Raw genomic sequence first — 23237 nt, forward strand, 5'->3', positions numbered from 1 at the left:
TGGAGAACAGGGCAGAACCACCCCTGGAGGACAGGGCAGAACCACCCTGTAGGACAGGGCAGAACCACCCCTTGGACAGGCAGAACCCCCCTGGAGAACAGGGCAGAACCCCCCTCCCCCGCTGGAGAACAGGGCAGAACCACCCCTGGAGGACAGGGCAGACCCCCGCCCCCACCAGAGAACAGGGAGAACCCCCCCTGGAGGTCCGGGCAGACCCCCCCTGGGGGACAGGGCAGAATTCCCCGGAAGAGTATGGTGAACTGTAATCTTCATGAGAACATATCTGGAGCCTCCTCCATTGGCTCAGACTCCTGAGCTGAGCAGTAGGGGCTTCACTTTTGCTCCCCAGCCCCTTTGGATGGTCTCCTACTGTGTGTCTCCTACTATGTTGGCTTTAAGAGATTTGGAGGCCTACAGGAAATAGGTAAATGTTGCAAAAAAAAATGGGTGTTACAGGGAAAAATCAAGGAAAGAGCTTGGTGATACTGGCAATTGTGTATGGAGGACAAGTGATCTTTACCTTTTTTTTTTTTGCTTCGCAAAACTTGGGGCATATTCTGTGGTTTCAGAACTGAACGAACCCAATAGGGAGGATTTGTCTAAATGTAATGCATTTCATACTCACATCTGAGCAGTTGCAGTTACTGTGGGTGTTATGGATTGAATTATATCTTGCTCAAAATGTGTGTTGTAACTCTGAGCCTCTATGCCTATGTTTCTAATCCCATTTGGAAATGGGTTGTCTTTCGTATGTGAATCAGGTCCAATTACTGTAGGATGTGTCCTGAGTCAATCTCTTTTGAGATCTAAAGGAGATTAAACAAGCCAGCGGGAGAGACAGAAACAGGAAGATGGATGTCAAGCCACATGAGAGGGCCAAGGAACGGAAAAATAGAAGTTGAAGAGATAAGCACCTCCCCCAGAGCCAACACAGAGAAAAAGACTTCCTCCAGAGCCAGAGCCAGTACCCGGAATTTGGGCTCCGAGCCACCTCAACTAATGAAGTTCTGTTTGTTAAATATCACTTGTAATATTTCTGTCGTGACAGCACTAGGAAGCTAAGCAGTGGGTTTCTTATTGGTCTGATAGAAAATGAGCTTTTTTAGCTAACATGGAAGCCAGTCTGATGGGAATCATGGAATGCTGCCGTGGGGAGCTCGGGGTCACACTGGTGTATCCCCGTCACCTGGAGCTCCTGGGCATCTGAAGGGAGAAGTGACTCAGGGACCCATCTTGAATAGGCTCTTGAATTTTGCCTCTCCTTCCAAAATTGCTAGAACTCCCAATTTACAAAATGTTATGGGACAGATTGAGAGGCACTTCACAGCCACCATAGCTAGGTGTTGGGAGGTGGGTCACACATGTCCTTCCTCTCTTGCTGGCAGACTGGCCACTCTGGCAGTGATCTATGCCTTTTCCTGTAACTCTATGCTGACAGCTCTAACGATCAGGGAAGCGGAGTTGTGCAAATGTCTGGGCATTCTTGCCCATTTAACCCGCTGTCCTGAGCAGGGCTGGGTAGTGAGCCCTGCGGGCCAGATGTGCCAACTGTGGGTCTGGGTGCTCAAGATGCCGTCTCTCTTGGGGTTAACTGAGTGGTGATTGATGTCTTCCTTAGGCTTGTGGGAAGTGGGTTTGTAGTGATTCATCCACGGTGTGAGGGAGGTCCTGATCCCTTTCACTGAAAACCCACATCACTGCCATCAAGTTGGTGCTGATTCATGGTGACCCTACAGGGTCGGTTAGAACTGCTGCTGTGGGTTTCTAAGACTGTCCCCCCTGATGGGAGCCGAAAGCCTCATCTTTCTCCCTCAGAGAGGCTGGGTTTAGAACTGCTAATCTTACAGTCAACAGCCCACTACATAACCCATTACACCACCGCGGCACGATGAATAGGATCAAAACATGACTTCAACGGTCAAGTTCTCTTTTGGCCCTGACCTTGCTATCCAATATGCCATCCACTGCCACCGGGGGCTATTGTTTGCTTGAAAATGTAGCTAGTGTATCAGATATGCTATAACCGTGAAATATACACCAGATTTTACAGAGAGTACAAAAAGGAGGTATAAAATGTTTTTGCTGTTCACCTATTATACAGATTACATTTTTGAAATAATATTTTTATATATTGAATTAAATAAAATAGATTTTTAAAATCAATATCACCCATTTATTTTTTATCTTTTCTAATATGCACAACTGGAACATTTAAAATTACATTTACATGCCTCTCATTTGTAGCACACACACTATTTTTATCGGATAATACCGGTCAAGATCCTTGCTATTCCAAATGGGCAACATTAGCATCAGCATCACATGGAAGCTTGTTAAAAACACAGAACAATCTCAGGTCCCACCCCTCAACCTGCTGTGTCAGAGTCAGCATTTTAAGATTCCCTAAGCAATTTTAATGTTTATAAGGTTTAGCATGCATGGGAGTAGAATCGATGCTGCCCACTATGGTCCCCACTAACCACATGTAGCTATCTATATTAAATTTAAATTAGTTAAACTTAAACATAATAGAAAACTCAGTTAGTTGCACTAGCTACATTTCAAGTGCTCATTACCCCCATGCGGTGAGTTGCTGCTGTATTGAATTGTGCTAATTAGAGACTGTCTCTATTGTCACCGAGAGTTCTGTGGAACGGTCCTGGTCTAGGTCTCTTTGAAGGGGAAGAATCTGGGGGAAAGTATGCTCCTCCAACTTGTCCATCTGGTGGTTTTGAGACTTGGTAAGGCTAGGAGAGGTTTAATTGGGATGGCGACGGAGACCCTCTGTTCCAGAAAAGGTGGTTGTGAATTGGAACAGAGGTAAATAATGTCTTCAGGTCTTTAAAGATCCCATGGGTAACCTCTGAAAGATGTAAATTTTCGGGTGCTGGTATGGCAGGGGTGGGGGGGTTCCCCTAAACATAAACACTGAAAATCAGAGAACTTCAGAAAGGGGTGCTGGGGATGATGTCGACACACCTGAATATCATGCTGAGAGTTGATGTCGCTCAGACCTTTGGCTTACACTGGGAGGTCAACTACCACTTGCCAGCCGGTTTGTTGTTCTGCGGTGGCTTGTGTGTGGCTGTGGTGCTGGAAGCGATGTCCCTGGTATTTCAAATACCAGCAGGGTCACCCAAAGTGAACAGGTTTCAGCAGGTTTTCCAGACTAAAAACGGACAGCGAAGAAGGAATAGGCTGTGCACTTCAGAGGAACCAGCCACGGAAAACCCTATGGATAGCATCAAACATCGCCAGATAGTGAAACGTTTACAATTAGCAAGAAGACATGGTCGGAGATGGTACCAGAAGAAGAGCCCCTCCGGTCAGAAGGCACTCAAAGCATGCCCGAGGCAGAGCTGCCTTCTCAAGTTGGGTCAACCATATGGTTTGATGGAGTAAAGGCTGTGGAAGGAAAGCCGTGGGGACCTTTATTTTCTGATGGGGTACGATCCCAAATGAGGAGGAGATGACACACAATCTATTAATAATTGGGACTTGGTATGTATGAAGTATGAATCAAGAAAAATTGGAAGTCATAGAGGCCTATGTACATATATTTATATGTTAAGTATTAAGATAGCAGGCAGACTTCGGGCCTCTACTCAAGGCCTCCCTTAACACAAGAACACTTTGTTCAGATAACCTGCACTCTTTGATACTCACCTTCCTGGCATGATCACCAAAGACAAAATGGGTGCAGAGAGCAGATGGTGTCGGCTATCAAAAGATATAGCATCTGGGGTCCTAAAGGCTGGAAGTTAAACAAGCGGCCATCTAGCAGGAAAGCAACAAAGCCCACATGGAAGAAGCACACCAGCCTGTGTGATCACGAGGTGTCAAAAGATCCATAACAAACAATTATATTGTTACAAACAAGGGGGGTTGGAGTGGAGACCCAAAGCCCACCTGTAGACAACTGGATATGCCACCACAGAGGGTTATTAGGAAGGCATGATTTAACCATGATGCAGTATAGCACCATCATTCCTCTACTTCCTGAATGCTTCCGCCCCCCACAAACATGACCCAGTTCTACCTTACAAATCTGGCTAGACCGGAGAACACAGATTGGTACAGATAAAATCTCTTGGCACATGGAATTCAGGATATCTAAACCCCTCAGGAATAGTATGGGAGTAGCGATATCATGAAGGTAGGGGGATGGCTGGGGAAGGGGAGGGGGAGATAGGGGGAACCCATCACAAGGTTGGATAGCCTCACCATCAAAGGGGGTAAATAACAGAAATGTGGGTGAAGGGAGACAGAGGACAGTGTAAGATACAAAATAATAATAATAATAGTTAATTGATCAAGGATTCATGATGGTGGGAGGGGGGAGGAGGAGTTTATACCAAGGCTCAAGTAGAAAACCTTTTGGAAGTGATGATGGCAACATATGTACAAATATGCTTGATACAATTTACGTATGGAATATTATAAGAACTGTAAGAGCCCCCAGTAAAATGGATTAAAAAAAACCAAAAGAAGATGCAGTCTTTAGCATGGATTAAAACTCAATATAAGGAAAAGCAAAATTCTTTTAACTGGACCAAAAGGTAACATGATGATAGATGGAGAAAAGATAAACATTTTCAAGAGTTTCATCTGGCGTGGGTCTAAGATCAATGCTCATCGAAGCAGCGGTCGACCAATACACTGCACTGGGCCGATCTGCTGCTGAAGACGTTTTTAAAGTATTGAAAAGCCGAATATTCCTTGGAAGTAAGGATGGGGAAATTTCTTCTCACCTACTTCGGATATGTTCTCAGGAGAGACCAGTCCCTGGAAAGGACATGTGCTTGGTAAAGTAGAGGGAGAGTGACAAAGAGGAAGCTCCTCATCTGGAAGGACGGACACAGTGGCGATCACGGACTCAGAGAGAGCAGCAGTTGTGGGGATGGAGCAGGATGGGGGCTTCGCGCGGTTGGACACAGGGTCACTATGAGTTGGACGGCACCCAGCGGCACTTAGCAGCAGGTTTTACATTTCGCTCTCTCTCTTTTCTCTTTTTAAAGAATGGTAACTTGTTCATCCAGAGGCCTGTTGGAGCCCCCTGGACAAGGGGGTAAGAAATTAGCATATAATTGGAACCTTTCCCGTAAAAGATCATGTACTGCTCTGCCTTTGAGGACACAGTCATGTGTCATCTTGTGGGCTTCTGCCAAACATTTGACAAATCATATCTTTTGTGCTGTTGTTAGTTTACCTTATTTTTAACGTAAGGGGAATTGGATGAGCGTTTTTTGTATATCTTTTGTTGCAGCTCAGTGATTGTAATCCTACAATGTAACCCTGTGTTTCCTGCTTCCGCTCCTCCTCCTCCTCCCTTATGAACTTTGCCGCCCCCTCCCCCCCAGGTCTTTTTGATTATTCTAAAGTAGCTGTCCTTTGTAGGGCGCTCATACCCCTTAGGGGACACAAATCAAGCCCCCCAAGGAGGATGGCCAGACCTGAAGGGTGGTAGTCTTAGGGCCATTCTCTACCCACGGGTCTCCCAGTCTTTTTCATGATTTTGAGTTGTTCCATATTGTTCTTCCATTCTATCCAGGACCTTCTAATGTGGTTCCTTTCAGAAAAGTTAGAAGTGGTACCTGGACATCACATAGTTCTTTTGGTCTCGGGGTTGTGATGGTGATAGTCTTGTGGTTCAATTGTCACTGAAATAATTGTTTCCATGCATTTTTGATTGTCCTCACTTTGCTTTCTTTTAAAAAATAAATTATTATTATTTATACCTTGCTTTCTTCTGGAGGGGGAAGGAGCAATAGTTACACCTTAGATGACAGCTCACAAACTTGTAAGAGCCTAATCTCTACACACCAAAATAGGATGTACTACATTGTCATGGTGGGTTATGTTGTGCCAGTTGAACTTGGCATTCCAGAAGACCATGCTCCTGAGCCCCCTGGTCCCATAACTCCCATAAAGTTTTCATAACTTTACTCTTGGTATGCTCTACCACGTTCATGGGTAAATTTTCAGCAAAGTTAAATATGCATGTAGAAATAGTCTCTGTCAACTTATGTATATTTGTGGGCACGCTATCTCCCTCCGTCATTAGTTCAGAGTGCTTGTCTATCCATGAACCCCCTCATAGGTCACCATTATTTTAGGAAGTGCTTGTATGTTGCTGTTAAGTTTAATAAATGAAACATTGTCTTTTCCTTAAAAAATGAAATACATGTTACCAATCTCATCAATTTTCCTTCACGCACGCTGAGATTACGAGAGGACGTTAAATGTAAATGGCCCTAAGATTACCTGTGCTTTCCCAAGTGACCTTCCCAAAGATTCTTTCATCCAAATATAACTTTGTCTGTGACCCTGGCGAAGCGACTCAGGTGTGGAGCTGGTCCTGAGGGGAGAAGAGTGCTGGAGATTGAGTCCAATCACATGGCCAACGATTCAAACCCCCTCACGCCTCCACAATAGAACTCAGTAGAAACTCTGGACACGGAAGCGTGCATGAGCTTCCTGGTCGGTGATCGACACCGATGAGCTGAGAAAAGAGAGTGGGACTCACCCAGACCTTGTTCTATCCATTTCCTTTTTAATGCTGGTTCTTGTTTGTAGCTTTTAAAAGAAAACTGTCACAGTAAGCATATTGTGAGATGGACTGACAGTGGCTCAAACACAACATGCTATCGGCGAGGAGGGCGCAGAAACAGCCGGGTTTCTTGTGTTGTGCACAGGCTCCCTATAAGTTAGACCCAACTTGATGGTACCTCACAACAACTTTGCACCAGATTTTTGTGAATCATTCCAATGGATTACCAAATCGGAGGAGGATAGTTGGAAAACTAGAATTTGTAGCTACTTGGTCAGGTGTATTACATGATGTCCCAGGGACCCACAAACTGGCAGCTGATGTCTGAGGGCTTTGGCAGAATTGCCAGCCTGGAGGATTGTGCCCCGACTCCAGGTGCTTAGGGTTAGAAGAAGAAAACTGCATGATAGTGAGTGTCAAAAAAAGATAAAACTAAGTTGTCCCCATCCTAATCTTCAGACACGGAACATAACTTTACCTCTGCAAAGGGACTTTGCAGATGTAAACTTGATGTGCGAAGACATCTAGTTGGCCCCACCTTACGGCACCCCTGTGAGGGACAGAAGAAAACCCTACCTGCTCCCTGACCATCTTACGATTGTGTTGTGTCTGAGTCCATGGTAGCAGCCATGGCCAGTTCATCTTGTTGTGGTTTTTCATCTCTTCTGCTGACCTTCAACTTTACCAATGAGGTTCCTTCCCCAGGGGCTGGTTGCTTTTGACAGCATGTCCAAAGTATGTGGGGCACCTTTGCTTCCAAGGATCATCCAAGACAGACTTGTTTTTCTGCAGTCCGTAGTACTTTCAATATCTGTTGACAACCCCACCATTCAAATGTGTCAATTGTTCTATAGTCTTCCTTATTCATTGTTCCACTTTCACATGCCTATGAGGTGATTGAAAATGCCATGGCTTACACCAGGTGCACATTAGTGATCAAGGTGACACCTTTGCTCTGTCACACTTCAAAGAGGTCTGGTGCAGTATCTTTCCCAAGGCAACATGCCCTTTGCTTTCTTGACTGCCCGTTTAGATGTGCACTGATCTGAGGACAGTGAAATCCTTGACAACTTCCAAATATCACAGTGTTGTCTGTTGGTCCAGTTGAGAAGTTTTGGGTTTTTTTTTTTATCACTGAGTTGTAATTCATACCAAAGGCTTTGATTTTCATTAGCAACTTTTTCATCTTTGATTTTAATTAGCAAGTGCTTCAAGTCCTTCTCCCTCTCAGCATATCTGCATATCACAGGTTGTTAATAAGTCTTCCTCCAATCTTGATGCTATGTCCTTCTAATGAAGTCCAGCTTCTTGGATTATTTGATCGGCATATCGATTGACTAGTACGGTGACAGGATTGAACCCTAACATAAACCTTTTCTTATTTTAAGTCCCTGCGTGTCCCTTTGTTCTACTGTAACAATGGCCTCTTGGTCTAAGTGCAGGTTCCACATTTACTGTAGCACAATGAAGTGTTTTGGAATTCCCATTCTTCTCAACGTCACCCATAATTTGTTATGATCCACAAATGGAATGCCTTTGTACAAGCCAACATCTTTCTAGTCTTCTCTACTTTTAGCTAAGATCCATCTAAAGTCGGCAGTGATATCTCTCATTTCACATCCAGTTCTGAATCTGGCTTGAATTTCGGCAACTCCCTATTGGTGTACTACTGTAGCCATTTAAAAATTATCTTCAACAAAATGTTACTTGCGTGTGATATTGTTGGGTAGTTTCTACATTCTGTTGGGTCGTCTTTTTTTGGAATGCGCACAAATATGGCTCTCTTTCAGTCAGTTGCCCAGTTAGCTGTCTTCCAAATTTTTCGGCACAGACTAGGGAGTACCTCCAGCGCTGTGTGTCAGCTTGTTGAAACATTTCAATTGGCCGCTTTTTATTCCGTAAATTCTTGGGATTTCGTGTTTGACTAGTGTCTTCCATGCAGCGTGGGCCTCTTCCTTCAACACCGTTGGTTCTGGGCCACCTGCTACCTCTTCAAAGGGTCGAACCTCAGCCACTCGTTTTTGATTCAGCGACTCTTTGTATTCGCCATCTTCCTTTGAGGATTCCTGTCTCAGTCAATAATTTTCCCATCGAACCATTCGACGTTGCAACTAAAGGCTTGATGTTTCTCTCGACTCTTTCAGCTTGAGATAGGCTGTCTGCGTTCTTCCCTTTTGGCGTTCTGACCCCAGGCCGTTGCAAAGGTTAGTACGTCTTCTTCTGTCTTCTCAAGCTGCTCTTAGAGCGCTCCTGTTCAGCTCGTTCATTTCACCATTTCTGCCATTAGCTTTAGCTGCTCTGTGCTCAGTAATGGTCCAGAGTGTCTTTGGGCAGTTACTTTGGTCTTTTCTTTCTTTCTGGTCTTTGAAAGCAACTTTTTGCTTTCTTTATGCATGAGACTTTTGGTTCCACACGTCATCAGGTCTTCTGCTAGTAGTGTTCAATGACTCAAGTCTATTCCTGCGATGTTCTTTAAATCCAGGCAGTACATTCTGAAAGTCATGTTTGGCTCTTGCAGACTTGTTTTCATTTTCTTCAACATCAACCTGAACTTGCATGTGAGCAACTGACGGCCCGTTCCATAGTCTGCATGGGCCTTGTTTGGATGATCTTGAGCTTTCCCATCATCTCTTCCCACAGATGTCAATTTGACCCCTGTGTATTTCATCTGACGAGGTTCAGTTGTTGCCGGGGGTGGGGTGGGGGTGGGGGAGTGGGTGTATTTGCAATGAATAATTCTCTAATGATCTCCACTTCCATTTTATTACCTGCCATCTGACCTGCCAACTTGGATTTATTTACCTTTGCAGCCATAAGCCTGACCTCTGCTGACCTTGGATACACGCACCTCTACAGCCATCAGCCAGTGTGGTCCATCAGCCCAGGAAGCGGCTCAAGGCAAGGTAAACCTCAAGCCTAACATCTGACCTGAAAACTTGGAACCTGCCTGGGAGTAGCCACATCTACAACTTTTTGAGCCATCTCCTTGATAAAAATTTCTCTCTCTCTCTCTCTCTCTCTCTCTCTCACACACACACACACACACACACACACACACACACCCTTCTTACCGCCTAATATATACATATATGTGTATATTCACATATATATGGACAGAAGATATGCATACACAAATATACACATGTGTATACATATATGTAAATGTCTTGGAAACCCAAAGGGACAGGCTTATTGTCTTACAGAATCTCTATGAGTCAGAATTGACTTGATGGCAGTGAGTTGCTTTGATAAATATATAAACTTCAGTCATTTTATTTTCCTAGAGAATTCAGCCTAACACAGTTCTGTATTATAATAATTATAATAAAACTCTGTGGGTGAATATTGTTGGTGAGAATGCTCAGTTATTCCCAAAGGTTATTATATTATATTTGGTTCCCCTTATAGAGCCCTAATGGTGCTGTCAGGTAAAGGTTGGCAATTCAAAACCAACAGTTGTCCTGCTTGGGAAATATGAGGATATCTTCTCCCTTAAAAATGTAGTCTTGGCTTTGGACCTCTACTCAAGTACTCCCTCGATACAAGAACATTTTGTTCTATTAAGCTGGCATTCCATGAGGCTCATCTTCTCAACATGATCGCTGAAGACAAAGCAAGTGCATAAGCAAATGTGGTGGAGAAAGCTGATGGTGTGTGGCTATCAAAAGCTATGTCATCTGGGGTCTTAAAGGCTTGAAGGTAAACAAGCGGCCATCTAGCTCAGAGTCAACAAAGCTCACATGGAAGAAATCCACCAGCCTTTGTGAGCACAAGGTGTTTGAAGGGATCAGGTATTAGGCATCAAAGATCATATCATTGTGAATGAGGGGAGTGAAGAGTGGAGACCCAAAACCCATCTATAGGCAACAGGACATCTGCTTACAGAAGGGTCATGGAGAGGAGATGAGCCATTCAGGGTGCAGTGTAGCAATGATGAAACATACAACTTTCCTCTAGTTCCTAAGTGCTTCCTTCCCCAATTCTACCTTACAAATCCGGCTAGACCAGAGCATGTATTCTGGTACAGATAAGAGCTGGAAACACAGGGAATCCAGGACAGATAAACCTCTCAGGGCCAATAATGAGAGTAGCGATACCAGGAGGGTAAGGAGAAGGTGGGGGAGAAAGGGGTAACCAATCACAATGATCTACATATAACCCCTTTCCTGTGGGATGGAAAAGTGGGTGAAGGGAGGCGTTGGACAGTATAAGATATGAACAAATAATAATTTATAATTATCAAGGGTTCATGGGGCAAAATGAACTGATACCAAGGGCACAAGTAGAAAGAAAATGTTTTGAGAATGTTGATGGCAACAAATGTACAAATGTGCTTGACACAATGGATGTATGTATGGATTATGATAAGAGTTGTATGAGCCTCCAATAAAATGATTTTAAAAAGATTCAGTCTTGGAAACTGTGTGATGCACTGAGTCTAAATTGACTCGATGACAGTGGTTTGGTTTTGTTTTCAGGCTTTTTACCCGTTAGTTTTCTGGGTAGGTGTAAGACCTCTGATGCATACTTTGGGAGAGAAAGTGTTTGCCAAGAACTGGCTTGGTGACATGAACAGAAGTCCCGCATGACTGTGGCTTTGGAAAGCCTTGTGGTGATATCATCGCTACAGCCTGCTGGTTTTATTTTTTTCAAAAAGTGGACCCTAGGAGGTGGATGAATTTACACCTTTGCTGAAAACTGGTCTTGGTGGGCTGTTTGCAGGAGATGGAGGATGCGAGGTGGAGGGTATCCAGTGCTAGCTCATGGTACCATTGTGACACTGGTGAGAATTAACACCTGTTAGAGGGAAAGAAGACAAGGTCATAGCTTCTACGGAGTGGCTGCTTCGTACACGTGGGGCCACTCATGCCTTTGGCATTTGCACTGTGAGCTTTGGCTCTGTACGAGTGCCCTTGAGGTCCCCGAGTTGACCACGGCTAGTACTTGGGAGATGGAGCTCAGTTGACAGCACATTAGTTTTCAATGACACAGCCCTCCCTTGCCATCTGGAAGGCCTTGCTTCATCTTCCCAGAGAAAAGATGGACTAGTTTCCCAGTGGATCCCTAGAGCTCTGTCCACCAGTTCTAACTCCCAGTGATTGCCGTGATTGACTGACCACTTGTCCCCAAGCAGACACTGTCTTCTTCAACAGTAGCAAGGCACAGATTAGTGTTTTCATTTCATGACTTAAAACACTGTGATTAAGAACTAGAGAAAGGAAGAAACCTTGACTCCTGTTGGGCCTGGCATACAGGTGGGGAAAGGTGGAATGGAAGGTGGAAGTAGCGGTGGGCTTGTAAAGGGACTGGCTAGCTAGAATGAGGTTGACAAGCATTTGGTCAGCTGACCTGGGAATTAAGACTGAGAACTGGGCTGTGGCCCTGGCAAAAGGCTTGACCAGTGTGCTGGGTAGATTTTATGTCAGCTTGAACCTGTGAGACCGTGTAGGGGTGGAGCTGAACCTGTCCATCAAGTTATAGCCTGGTGATGTTTTCTTGGGGTGGGGGGGGGTCTTTCTACAAGAGAGACACTGGGAATTTATCTCTCCTCTTCTGCACTTTCATTCCTCCTACTTGCTCGGATTCGGTGTCTACTTTGGGGCCTGGGGTGGGCAGCCCTAGGTGAGTTCCTGACCCTGGGAGACAACCCTGAAGTTTTGCACCCACCTTGGATCCAGGTGACTGCACTCCCTGGTCTGTCAGCTGCCTGCTTTATGCCTCACTTTTCTACATCATTAGCCTGCAGCTACGGGAGCCGGAAGAAGGCCCCGGTTAGCATCAGACTCCTGGGCTTGAGTTGGACTGGTCTGGGACACCTTCTTGATAAAAAAATAATTACTTCATTCTTATCCCTACAGGGGCATCACAGTTTTGTTTCTCTAGAAAACCCAGCCTAACACAGACAGGATCCTTGCAGCCACCCGCTGAAGCCAGAATGAGAGAGGCCCGAGAGGCCCTGAAAGCAGGTAAGGATGCAGCTAGCAGGTGGAGGGCAGGGTCAAAGGTGGTGGGGTGTCACGGGTGAGAGCATGGGCTTCCCATTCACCTGGACAGACTTCAGTTTAAGTCTTGTTCTGCCAGGGTGATTTTGGGCAATTCCCTCAAACCTTCTGTGTCTTAGTTAAATCACCTCTAAAATGAAGATAATAGGGTATGTTCTGTAGGGGAGTATAAAAATTAGAAATAATGCTTATGAAACACCTCGAACATTATTTCTTCAGCAAGAGTCCATGAATGAATGTGCTCTCAGGGCCCAATCGCTTTTGAATGAAAACTGTATTTTAAATTCTTATCCAGTGCTTTCTAAACTAGGGTCTTTGTGTTTGAGTCTGGGCTGGATATCTTTCTGAACAGGAAGCTGATCAAGAGCTTCAACCTTTAACAAACGCTAGTCTAGCATATCCAGAAAAGAAAAGAAAACCTCCCCAAGCAGCCAGTTGATTCTGACTCACAGAGACCCCTGGAAGGTTTGTGAGGCCCACCTCCTTCAGGAGCAGGCAGCCTCATCTTTCTCCTGAGGAGCTGGTGATTTGAACTGCCGACCTTATGGTCAGCAGGCCAACGCCTAACCCACCATGCCACCAGTGACCTTTGTCGAGAATGTGATAAGCTAAACTACCAAACTCATCGCTGTGGCAGAGTCAACTGAAGAGCAACTAAAAGTGTGGTGTCGTGGCCTACATGTGGGGCTGCTAGTTACAAGGTTGGAGGTTCAAACCCATGAGGGAAGCCCACGAGGCTGTCTGACCCTGTACATACTGACAGTCTCTGAAAGCTACAGGTGCAGGTCTACCTGTCCTACAGCACGACAGTACGTTGGAACTGACTGGATGGCAGTGACCTTTTTCTTGAGCGAGAAACGTGTGAAACAGGGCAGGGCCCAGCGAGGGGGCCCCTGTCAACTGAGTTTGCAATCTTGGGGCTTTCTATCGGAAGACAGGATTGAGCGTCCTGGGCAGGTGTGGTGGGTGTCCCGGGCTCCAAGAGGTACGTCTCGGGGCAGATGCTGGGCTCTGCTGTCACTTCACCGCTGCTGACATCTCAGCTTTCGACCCCTGGGATGTTTTCTCATCTTAGGTTTCGGGCTTTGCTCTCGCTCTGTGACCAGCGGAGATTACAGTGAGATTACACCATTACCTCGGCAAGGTCTTCCAGTTCCGGCGACTTCATTCCCAGCTCGTTTAGAGCTGCCCTGGGCTCTCTCGTGAGCTCGCCATCCGTCTTCGGCGTCTCTTCCCTCTGAGCCCTCTGCGCTCTGCCGTCCCTGTCTTGGAGGTTCTCCCAGATGGCCAGGAAAGGAACAAAACCACGGCTGGGCCGCTCTGCCTTCCCTCTGTCGTCTGTTCTACCACGCTCCCCCAGCCACCCACTTCCTTGGCTCCTCCTCCGGACCAAACACAGTTTTACAAGGGTCCCTTAACACACAGATCGGGGTGACGCAAACAGTGAACAGGCTCGGCCGCCTGCCTGAAGGTGAGGGGTGGGAGTCCAGTCAGAAAGGCCTGGCTATCCACTTGTGAGAAACCAGCCTTTGAAACCCCGGTGGAACCGTTCTGGGCCTGCAGGAGGCTGTCGTGAGTCGGGATTAACGGTACCAGGCGGTCTGGGTTCTGTGAGCATTTTCACCGCGGAGGCCAGAGGTGCAGTTCCTTCTTTCCCACTCTTGGCCCTCTTGCTGGAACTTTCCCTGCCCAGACGGCGAGGGGCTTTTAGGTACCTCCCCCATCTTCCCTTGCAGTCTGTAATACCGTGTTCACAGAATTTTATTTTCTAAATATATGAGGGGTTTTCCCCCTTCAATTTCACAGAAAAATAATGATTATTTTAGTCAATGCCATTCAATTGGAGCTGTAGACATTTTGAGAATGTCATTTTCTAGTGCTCGCTACATCTCAAGCCGTATTTCCTTTTAAATGAGCAGAGGCTCTCAAACCTGGCCGCCCCTTAAAAAAGCTGCAGCGATCTTTGAGAAACTCAATGCTCCATGTCACTGGAGACCAACTGAGCATCCCTCAGATACGCCAAAACACAACCTGTGCCACACCTCTGCCACCAAACCAAACTCAGGGCTGTCAAGTGATTCCAATGCACTGTGACCCCAGAGGACAGGGGGAACTGCCCCTGTGGGTTTCTGAGATGGTAGCTCGTTCCAGGAGTGGGGAGCCCTGTCTCCCTCCCACCGAGTGGCTGCTGGTCTCAAATGGCTGGCCTTGCAGTTAGCAGCAGTGTGACCACTCTGCCACCCGGGCTCCCTCTCCCCGGCATGGGGCCCAGGAATTTGTTTTTCCTTTACGGTGGTTCTAACCCACCCAGCAGTGCCCAGAAGATAGGTCTGGCCCTCTGCCCTTGAGAGGTCACAGCCTGTGGAGCAGCTCCACTCTGCACACACGCCATCACCACCAGACACAATCCACTCATGGCAGCCAACACCTGATGATCATCAAAGGAAAAAAACATGGTTAAAATGGACTGGGTAAAAAAGACCAAAAAATCTTTGCTCATCCAGAGGAAGACATAAGTCACCAACTGGGGAAAATAATATTTGCCATCCATATGCCTGACCGGGGCCTTCTATTTAGAGCATTTTAGCAACTCCTACAGCTCAGTGATTAAAAGACAAACAGCCCAATTAAAACGAAATTGACCAAAAGGTTTAAACAGGAACTTCACAAAGGAAGCTCTGTAGCTAGTCTGCAAACATCTGCAACAGAGTGAAACCATGTCTTTAGTCTTCAGGGAGATGGAAATTAAAGCAAACGCAAAATACCCACTGCAATGGCTAAAGCAAAAGACAGATGGCAGTAAATGTTGGCAAGGACACAGAGCAACCAGCCGTCCCGTTCATTGCTGGTAGGAGTACCGCCTGGTGGGCCAATCAGAGGGAAGACATGCATACACGAGGGCTGCTGGCCTTGTTATCTCATCTGGATGTAAAAAGTCTGATATATTTGGGAAAGCATCTTTCATTCATTTCATCCAATGAGCATCCTTTTGCTCTTAAAGGTTCTGATTTTGATGCAACTTTACGTGTTCTTATTTAAAGTGAAAGAAGAACACATATAATCGCATCCAGATCAGTACCTTTAGGAGCAAAAAAAAGAAAACAGCATGTTGTCATTGTGGCTGATGCATTGAACCACTGACTGCAAGGCCAGCACTTTGAACCCACAGTAGCTCTGCAGGAGAAAGACGAGGTTGCCCGCGTCCATAAAGACTTGTTTTAGAAACCCAGTCCTATAGGGCCGCTGTGAGTCTAAGCCAACTTGATGGCGGTAGGTTTTAAAGGGAAGTTCTTGCCCCTTCTTGCTGGTTATGCTTCTTTTGTATAAAACGTAATTTTTAAAATTGCCACTTGCCCTCTGAATTGTCTTCCATGGAGATCCAGGTTTCCTTTGGGAACTGTGTTTACTGTGGTGTACCTGTATCTTCAGGTTACTTATTACCTGTGTCCTGTGCCTGGTTGTAATTTCCTTTTTGTGGGCAAGGGTGAGATCTAATTTGGGTTCTCTTTGGAAGATTCTGCATCAAACACCTGTGAGCAAATACAAGACTAGACCAGCTACTCAGCATCCTTAACTAACCAGAAAGCAGCTAATCGCTAAAGAGTAACCAACAAAGAGGCTGTGACTACATAGAAGATGCCACAAAATCCATGTACTTTACTCAGAGGTGAGTCTCTTGGGCCTGAGACACAGCTTAAACCAATCTTTGTGCTTCCCCCCTCCACCCCCACTATCACGATCCCAATTCTACCTTACAAATCCAACTAGACCAGAGAATGTACACTGGTACAGATAAAAACTGGAAACACAGGGAATCCAGGACAGATAAACCTCTCGGTACCAATAATGAGAGTAGCAATACCAGGAGGGGAAGAGGAAGGTGGGGGAGAAAAGGGGAACCAATCACAATGATCTACATATAACCCCGTCCCTGGGGGACAGACAACAGAAAAGTGGGTGAAGGGAGACATTAGACAGTGTAAGACATGAAGAAAATTATAAATTATCAAGGGTTTGTGCGGGAGGGAGGGTGGGAGAGGGAGGGGGAAAATGAGGAGCTGATACCAAGGGCTCAAGTAGAAAGAAAATGTTTTGAGAACGATGATGGCAATAAATGCACAAATGTGCTCGACACAATGGATGTATGTATAGATTGTGGTACGAGTTGTACGAGCCCCCAGTAAAATGATTTTAAAAACCCACAACAATCTTTAAGACCTGGTTAGACTCACAGAATGCGTTAGAATACAGAACAGAGGAGTCACTTGTGGTCAGGAACATCGATAGCTGTGAAAAGCGAGAAGACAACAGGAGATGAGAGGACTTAAACAGAAGCCCAAGAGACCAGTGGCCCTTTGGTTCAGGAGCACACGTGTAAAAGGACGCTCCGTCATCTCTCTAGGCATGACCACATTCAAGGGCAACACACACTGTCACGTATGACAAACTCCTTTAGTCATCATGAAAAGGCTACATGTTCCGTGCACTCTTTCCTTAAGGAGTCAAAGATGTGCATGATGTGGTTAGGAAACGTTCCTATCAAATTGGGTGGAAATAAAAGTTTTGACAGTTCACCTGAGCAAGCTTCAGCATCTCAGGGGAGGATTCTCCTGGCAGTGTGGTGGTGAGGAGACCCTCACAGCTGGGACAGCAGCGGCTGAACCGAGCACGCCTCCTCTCCTCCAGCACCAGCCCTCACCCCATCCCCCGTCCTGGACCCCGTATAGGGAAGTACCTTTGAAAACACGCGAGGCACAGTGTTCTCCTCACCGTCACCGCAGCTGTTCACGCGTGGCCCCCGGGCATCTGGCCTGGCATTTGCAGGCTTACTGAGCGCCTGCTGCGCTTCTCCCTGGCAGCCTCTGCAATCAACCCTCTTCTGTCTTCAACTGCCTCCAACTCCACGAGCTTCTGGCCCTCTGGGTAGGCTCTCCTCGCTCTCCAGTCCCCTCCGAGACCCAGCCATCCGTCCGTGGATCTGAAACAGAAGAGGCGTGTGCAGAATCTTGGCGGATAAGGTGGTAAAGATGCTTGGCGCTGCTTTTAGAACAGCCCAGTGGAGCGGGCAGACGCAGCGAGGTCGTGGCTGACTGCTGTTGAAGGTGGGCCGTGTTCGTGTTAGTCATGGGAAAGCATCTTAGTTTGTGTAGTCTAGACAATGTTCCCTGATAAGGTTAAAAAGATGTGTGATCCTGTAGAGCACATTTGAAAGTCTTTTTAAAAATCATTTTTACATGCATCTTAATGTTACCATGAGCCGGAGACCACCCAGAATAGTTTCTTCCACAACAGCTTCCAGGAACAAACTCTATGGAAATTTTAATGTAGAGGACAAGCACCTCTATTTACCCCTTTTGTTCCCCAATAAGCTTTAGGGTCTAGACCAGTGGTTCTCCACCTTCCTAATGCCGTGACCCTTTCATACTGGTCCTCATGTTGTGGTGACACCCCCCACCCCCGGCCATAAAATTACTTTCGTTGCTACTTCATCTCTGTCCTTTTGCTCCTGTTAGGAATTGGGCGACCCCTGTGAAAGGTTGAGAATGCTGGTCTAGACTCTTCAGAGTAGCTGTAAAGGGTCCACATGAAGTAGAACTCCATGCACATGAAGTTGAATGCCAGGGACAGAAGCCAAGGTCACACCCAGCCCCATCAGTACAATCCAACTCCACAGCTGTGAGAGTGGAGAGATCAAATTTGAGCCCTCATGTGCTATGCATTTTGGGATGTAAGTCTTTAGGAACTTGACTCTTTTTATTGGGAAATGAATGTGCTTTCACACAAAAGATGTGCACATAGTGCATTCTATTTTGCAAACCAATCATTTCCCTTGCGTACGAGTGTTCTATGAGCCCTGTGCGTACCATTCGGTGGGTCTGTTAGACGTGGGAAAATGCAAGTCTTTCTTTCTCTTGATTAGTTCAGCCTCCTTTCATTTTCCTTTGCCCTTCCATCTCTCTCCATCCCTGATCTTTTATGAAACCATCACGGTCACATTAAAAACTCACAGCATGTTTATGCCAGAGCTTCATGGGGTTGTAAAAGATTCATAGAGCTACAGGTGTGGAAGAAGGAGATCTATAAATTAATTAGAGTAATTTTGATTATCATAATTGAGGAGTCTGGCTCGCGGCCAAAATCCTATGTGATCTTTCAGGCCTGACAAACAATTACAAGCTCCCTTGGGAGGAGGCCGCCCTCCCTCATCAGACTTGGTGCACTTTGCAGTCTCTGGAGGGAGTTGTACTCACCAATGCATGCCACTAGGGCGGCCAGCCACAGTCACACAGAACCCAGGAACCCCTATGCAGAGCCTTTTTCCTCAAGGGACCTCGGTTTACACATTTTTCTCTATTGTGATCAATCACTTTCCACCCCTAGGAATCCTCTCTCTCGCCTGCCCAGTCCCCCAGGTCCACATTAAGACAGGCCCTCTTGCTCAGGGTTCTTGGCAATCAGATTGTCCCCTCTCCTGTGCAGCACTGCCATCTAATGACCCCTTGCAGGGGGACGGTCCACGGGAGGAAATGGAGCGCTCAGCAGCTGGTGCTCATTTGTGCCTTTTGCATGAGAAGGAAATAAAGTCTTGAACTACTTTCAGATTGGCTTCTCTTAGTTGTCCACCTGAATATCCAGCAGCTTGATTATAATTTTAAAAGTATATTTTGTTATGGAAATGCGTTTGTCTGGGTTAACTAGAGAAACAAATACATAGACACTCGTGTAGAAAAAAGAGCTCACATGTTTGATACCAATCTATAATGTCCTCTTCAGACTCACGAAACACATGCAATGATGCCAGATGCAGGAAGATCACAGGCCAGTGGGTGGAGAGTCTTGTGGATCCAATGGCGGTGGAAGCATCTGAGCGCTGGTGTGAGTCTCCACGTGGCTCCTCCAGCTCTGGGCTCTGGCTGCATCAGCGTAGCTCCATCAGGCTCATTGTAATGTCTTGCAGGGAGAGAGTGCATCTGGCCTCCTGTGAGCAATTTATCTCTGTTGAGCCTCCAAATTAGATCATTAAGCTGCGACCTGATTGCCAGGCCAGATTCCACCCCTTCACAAGTTGACACAAGTATGTAACTGCCACAGGAAATTTTCAAGAATATACACACGTGTATGACTAATACAATGAGCTCTTCCTATCACTCAGCTCTAATACATGCCCATACTTGCTTGGTCCATCACATTTTTAAAAGATACAATTTTATTAATTTTGTGGTTGAGAATATGCACAATACATGCCCCAGCTCAGCAGTTTCTGCATGTACCATTTAGCGGTGCTGGTTTACTTTCTTCCAGCTGTACAGCCGCTCTCCCTCTTTTTCTGAGTTGTCCCTCCCCCGTTAACATCAGTCCACAGGTGTCCGCTAGGGTTCCTAACTAATCTTTTGAGTGGCTGTTGTCAGTTTGATCCATGCGGAATTTTAAAAAGAGCATCTGGTTTTAAGAAGACTTACGAGGGATATATTTGGTTTAAGGACTAGGGATTATCTCAGGGCAATCATTTTAGAGGTTCATTCAACCTTCTTGGCTTCAGGAAGTATGGGGTTCAAGGCAGTTTGAAATTCTGTTCTGTATCCCTTCCCGCTTTTGATCAGAATTCCTCTACGAATCATGTTCAGTAACGGTGCCCATCAGTTTTATTAGTTGCCGACCACCCCCCCCCCCACACACACACACCATCCCAATCCTTCTTCCCATCTCATTCTGGATTATTTTAAAACAAATCCACAAATCATATTGTTTCATCTGCAGACACGCCCGTCAGGATCTCTAAGAATAAGAACTCTCTTTTACTCTCTCCTCTCTCTTGTGATAGTCACTACCACCTTCACACCTCCAACAATAACAGGGATTTCACCATGGTCTAAGATCCGTGGCCTGTGCTCCAATTTGTCAGGTTACCTCCCAATTTCCTTCTGCGGTTGGTTTCTTTGAACCAGGATCCAAACACGACCCACTTGTTGCACACAGTTGATTCTCTTATCTTTTATAATTTAGACACTTCCCCCTCCCCTGCTGCCCCATTCTCTCCCTTGCTATTCATTTATTGGAGGACCTATTTCCCATAATTTCTAGTCCTCCTAGTAGTTTAAGGGAAATTTGCATCCTTATGTTTGTCTTCTGGATTTAGCTGATTTCCTCCTCAGAGTATAACTTGTTCCTCTATTATCTATAATTCCTGTAAACCGGCAGTTATACCAACAAGAGGATTATTAGTAGCAGTCATCTTCTTAGTAGCATGGAGTCCTTCAGTTCTAAGACCAACCACCTCCACGCACGGCATTTCCTCGCCGTGAATAAGGCAGGGTCCAGAACGCTTCCGAGGCAAACAAAGAAGGGCAACTGTTGGCGTGGAGTCATGTCTCACCTCCGTCTACTTCACAAAAGCTTCTGGCCAGAATCCATTCTGAACCCCGGAAGCCTGATAGCTGGCACGGAATGGGTGTCCCCTCTGGGTGTGGGAATGAATGTGGCTGGGTGCAGCCAACACAGATTTCAGTGGACAGACAAGACCTGAGTTCTGACGTGATCTGTGAAAAACATGCCTTTACTATTTACTATGTTATATTGTTGCTGGGTGCGATCCAGTTGGTGCCGACTCAGTGACAGAGGAGAACTGCCCCACTGGGGTTTCTTGGATATAATCTCATGGGAGGCAAATCACCAGGTCTTTCCCCATAAAAGTAGCTGGTGGGGTTGAATCACCAAACTTTCAGGTAGCAGCATCATGGTCTTTGTATCACCAGGGCTCCTTCCGGTCCTTCTAAGCCCAAGGCCATCCAGTTGATTTGGGCTCGTAGTCACCCGCAGGGGATTCCTGAGACTGTACATTTTAATGGGAGCAAACAGCCTCATCTTTCTTCCTTGGGGCAGTTGGTGGGTTTGAACTGCAAACCTTGCATTAGTAGCCCAATGCCTAAACCATGACATCACCAGGACTCCTTTAGATTCCTTATATGGAAAAACAAAACCCACTCACTGCCATCAAGGTGCGTCTGATGCATAGTGACCCTATAGGATGGGATAGAACTGCCCTGTGGCTTTCCAGACTAACCCTCTACGGGAGCAGAAAACCTTTTCCCAGAGGAGCCCCTGGTGGTTTCAAACCGCTGACCTTGCGGTTAGCAGCCCAATGTGTAACCACTACACCACCATGCTTCTTCAGATTCCTGTCAGTAAGGATCATTCTCTCTCATCAGACTGCTGAGATGCACCTGTCATTAGAATGTAGTCAATTATTGATTCTATTCTAAGGTACATTAAAAATAGGAATGACCTACACTTATTCAAAAGACTACCACAATCTGTTTGCATCCAAATGCGGCATCCATTAACTTCTTCCTATCATAAAGCAGGCTTTCCAGTCAACCTCAAGGGAAACAGACAGGCAGAAAGGGGAAAGGGCATGGGAACAGCAATCACCACTCTCCTCCCTCCCTCCTTCTTACTCAGAAAATATAGGAAATTCTTCCCAAAGAAAGTATGACCCATTTCAGCCTAATGATTTGCTATTCTCTGGACGGTGCTGGCTCGAGAATGCATCTCTTACCAAAAGATGAGTTCAGAGTAAATGACTTAGAAACATATGGACGAAATTTCCCTTAAGCTACCCGGGGGATTAGAAATTAAGGGAAAGAGTGCTTGGCAAAATGCACTTGGGGTTTTGCCAAACCTAAACCAACTGAGAAATAGTTAAGACACAGGCAGATCCCAAATGCTGCCAAGTTTACCCATCTTAGCGAAGCAGGGATTTAGAATTAGAGCCGCTCAGGAAAGCACTGCCACGCGGGTGGCAAAGGACAAACAAGCCCGTGTCCGCAGGGCCTTCAGGTACCTGCTGTGGCCCGGACAGGGCCCTTACAAGGCACAGGATCCTCTCCATCCTCAGGGCCAGGTCTGGCCTGCGGGGCTCATCTTCCCCCCAAGCTCCTGCCACACTCCCCACGCTAGTTCTGCTTGCAGGCCAGCCAGGGTGCTTCTGATGGTGCATTCATGGACGTGGGAGGACAGATCCTGATGCGCACTTGAATTACAGAGGGAGCAGTAATGGGAAGATGTGACAATCTGATCGACGTAGACTTTTTTCCGCTCCATTGTCTCTTGCCTTTTGTCGGCCTTCCACATTTCTCTGGCTCCTACGGGCTTTTTCCCGAGAAAATGAAGTCTTTGGACTAGTGGTTCACACCGTGCTTCCTGGATTCTTTTGAGGCCTGGTCAGGTCCAGCGGGAGAGGGGGAGGGGCAGTGAGAAGGCTTTATGAAAAAGGAGAGGGGTTAAGCATGCAGTTTTCAATGAGCCAAAGGGTCTGAGGTTAAACTATTGGAAAAGCATGAGACTGGCTGTGGAAGTTACATAATCTGGTGCCCACTTGAGATTACTGAGAGTGAAGGGGTGGAGGTTAGCCTGTCAATCAGGTCACAGTCTGATGATGCCTCATTTGGAGGCGCTAAGGAGATAAATAGCTCGCTGGAGGCGGGACACACACACTCTCTGCTTTGTCACCCTGAGAGATTCCTGTGGACAAGCCATATGGAGCTACACTGATAGAGCCAGAGCCCTGGAACTGGAGGAGTCACGTGGAGACCCACGCCAGGGCTGAGATGCTTCCATCACAACTGGATCCCCAAGACTTCCCACCCACTGGCCTGTGATCTTCCTGCATTCAGCATCATTGCATG

At 46.3% G+C, this 23237-nt stretch overlaps 1 long non-coding RNA gene across 2 annotated transcripts in view; it reads left to right on the forward strand.

Annotated features, from left to right (window-relative positions):
• Positions 1–19307, forward strand: part of LOC142457177 (uncharacterized) — a 68416-nt gene extending 49109 nt beyond the window's left edge. The window contains exons 2-5 of one of the 2 annotated variants that reach the window (XR_012786126.1): positions 9361–9453; positions 12409–12516; positions 16067–16219; positions 17412–19307. This is a non-coding gene — a long non-coding RNA (uncharacterized LOC142457177). Of the gene's footprint in view, positions 1–9360; positions 9454–12408; positions 12517–13627; positions 15551–16066; positions 16220–17411 lie in introns of those variants that run through there. The other variant, XR_012786127.1, reaches the window with a different exon arrangement.
• The last annotated feature ends 3930 nt before the right edge of the window (positions 19308–23237 follow it).

Source organism: Tenrec ecaudatus, chromosome 9, assembly GCF_050624435.1.
Source record: "Tenrec ecaudatus isolate mTenEca1 chromosome 9, mTenEca1.hap1, whole genome shotgun sequence".
Taxonomy (NCBI): Eukaryota; Metazoa; Chordata; class Mammalia; order Afrosoricida; family Tenrecidae; genus Tenrec; species Tenrec ecaudatus.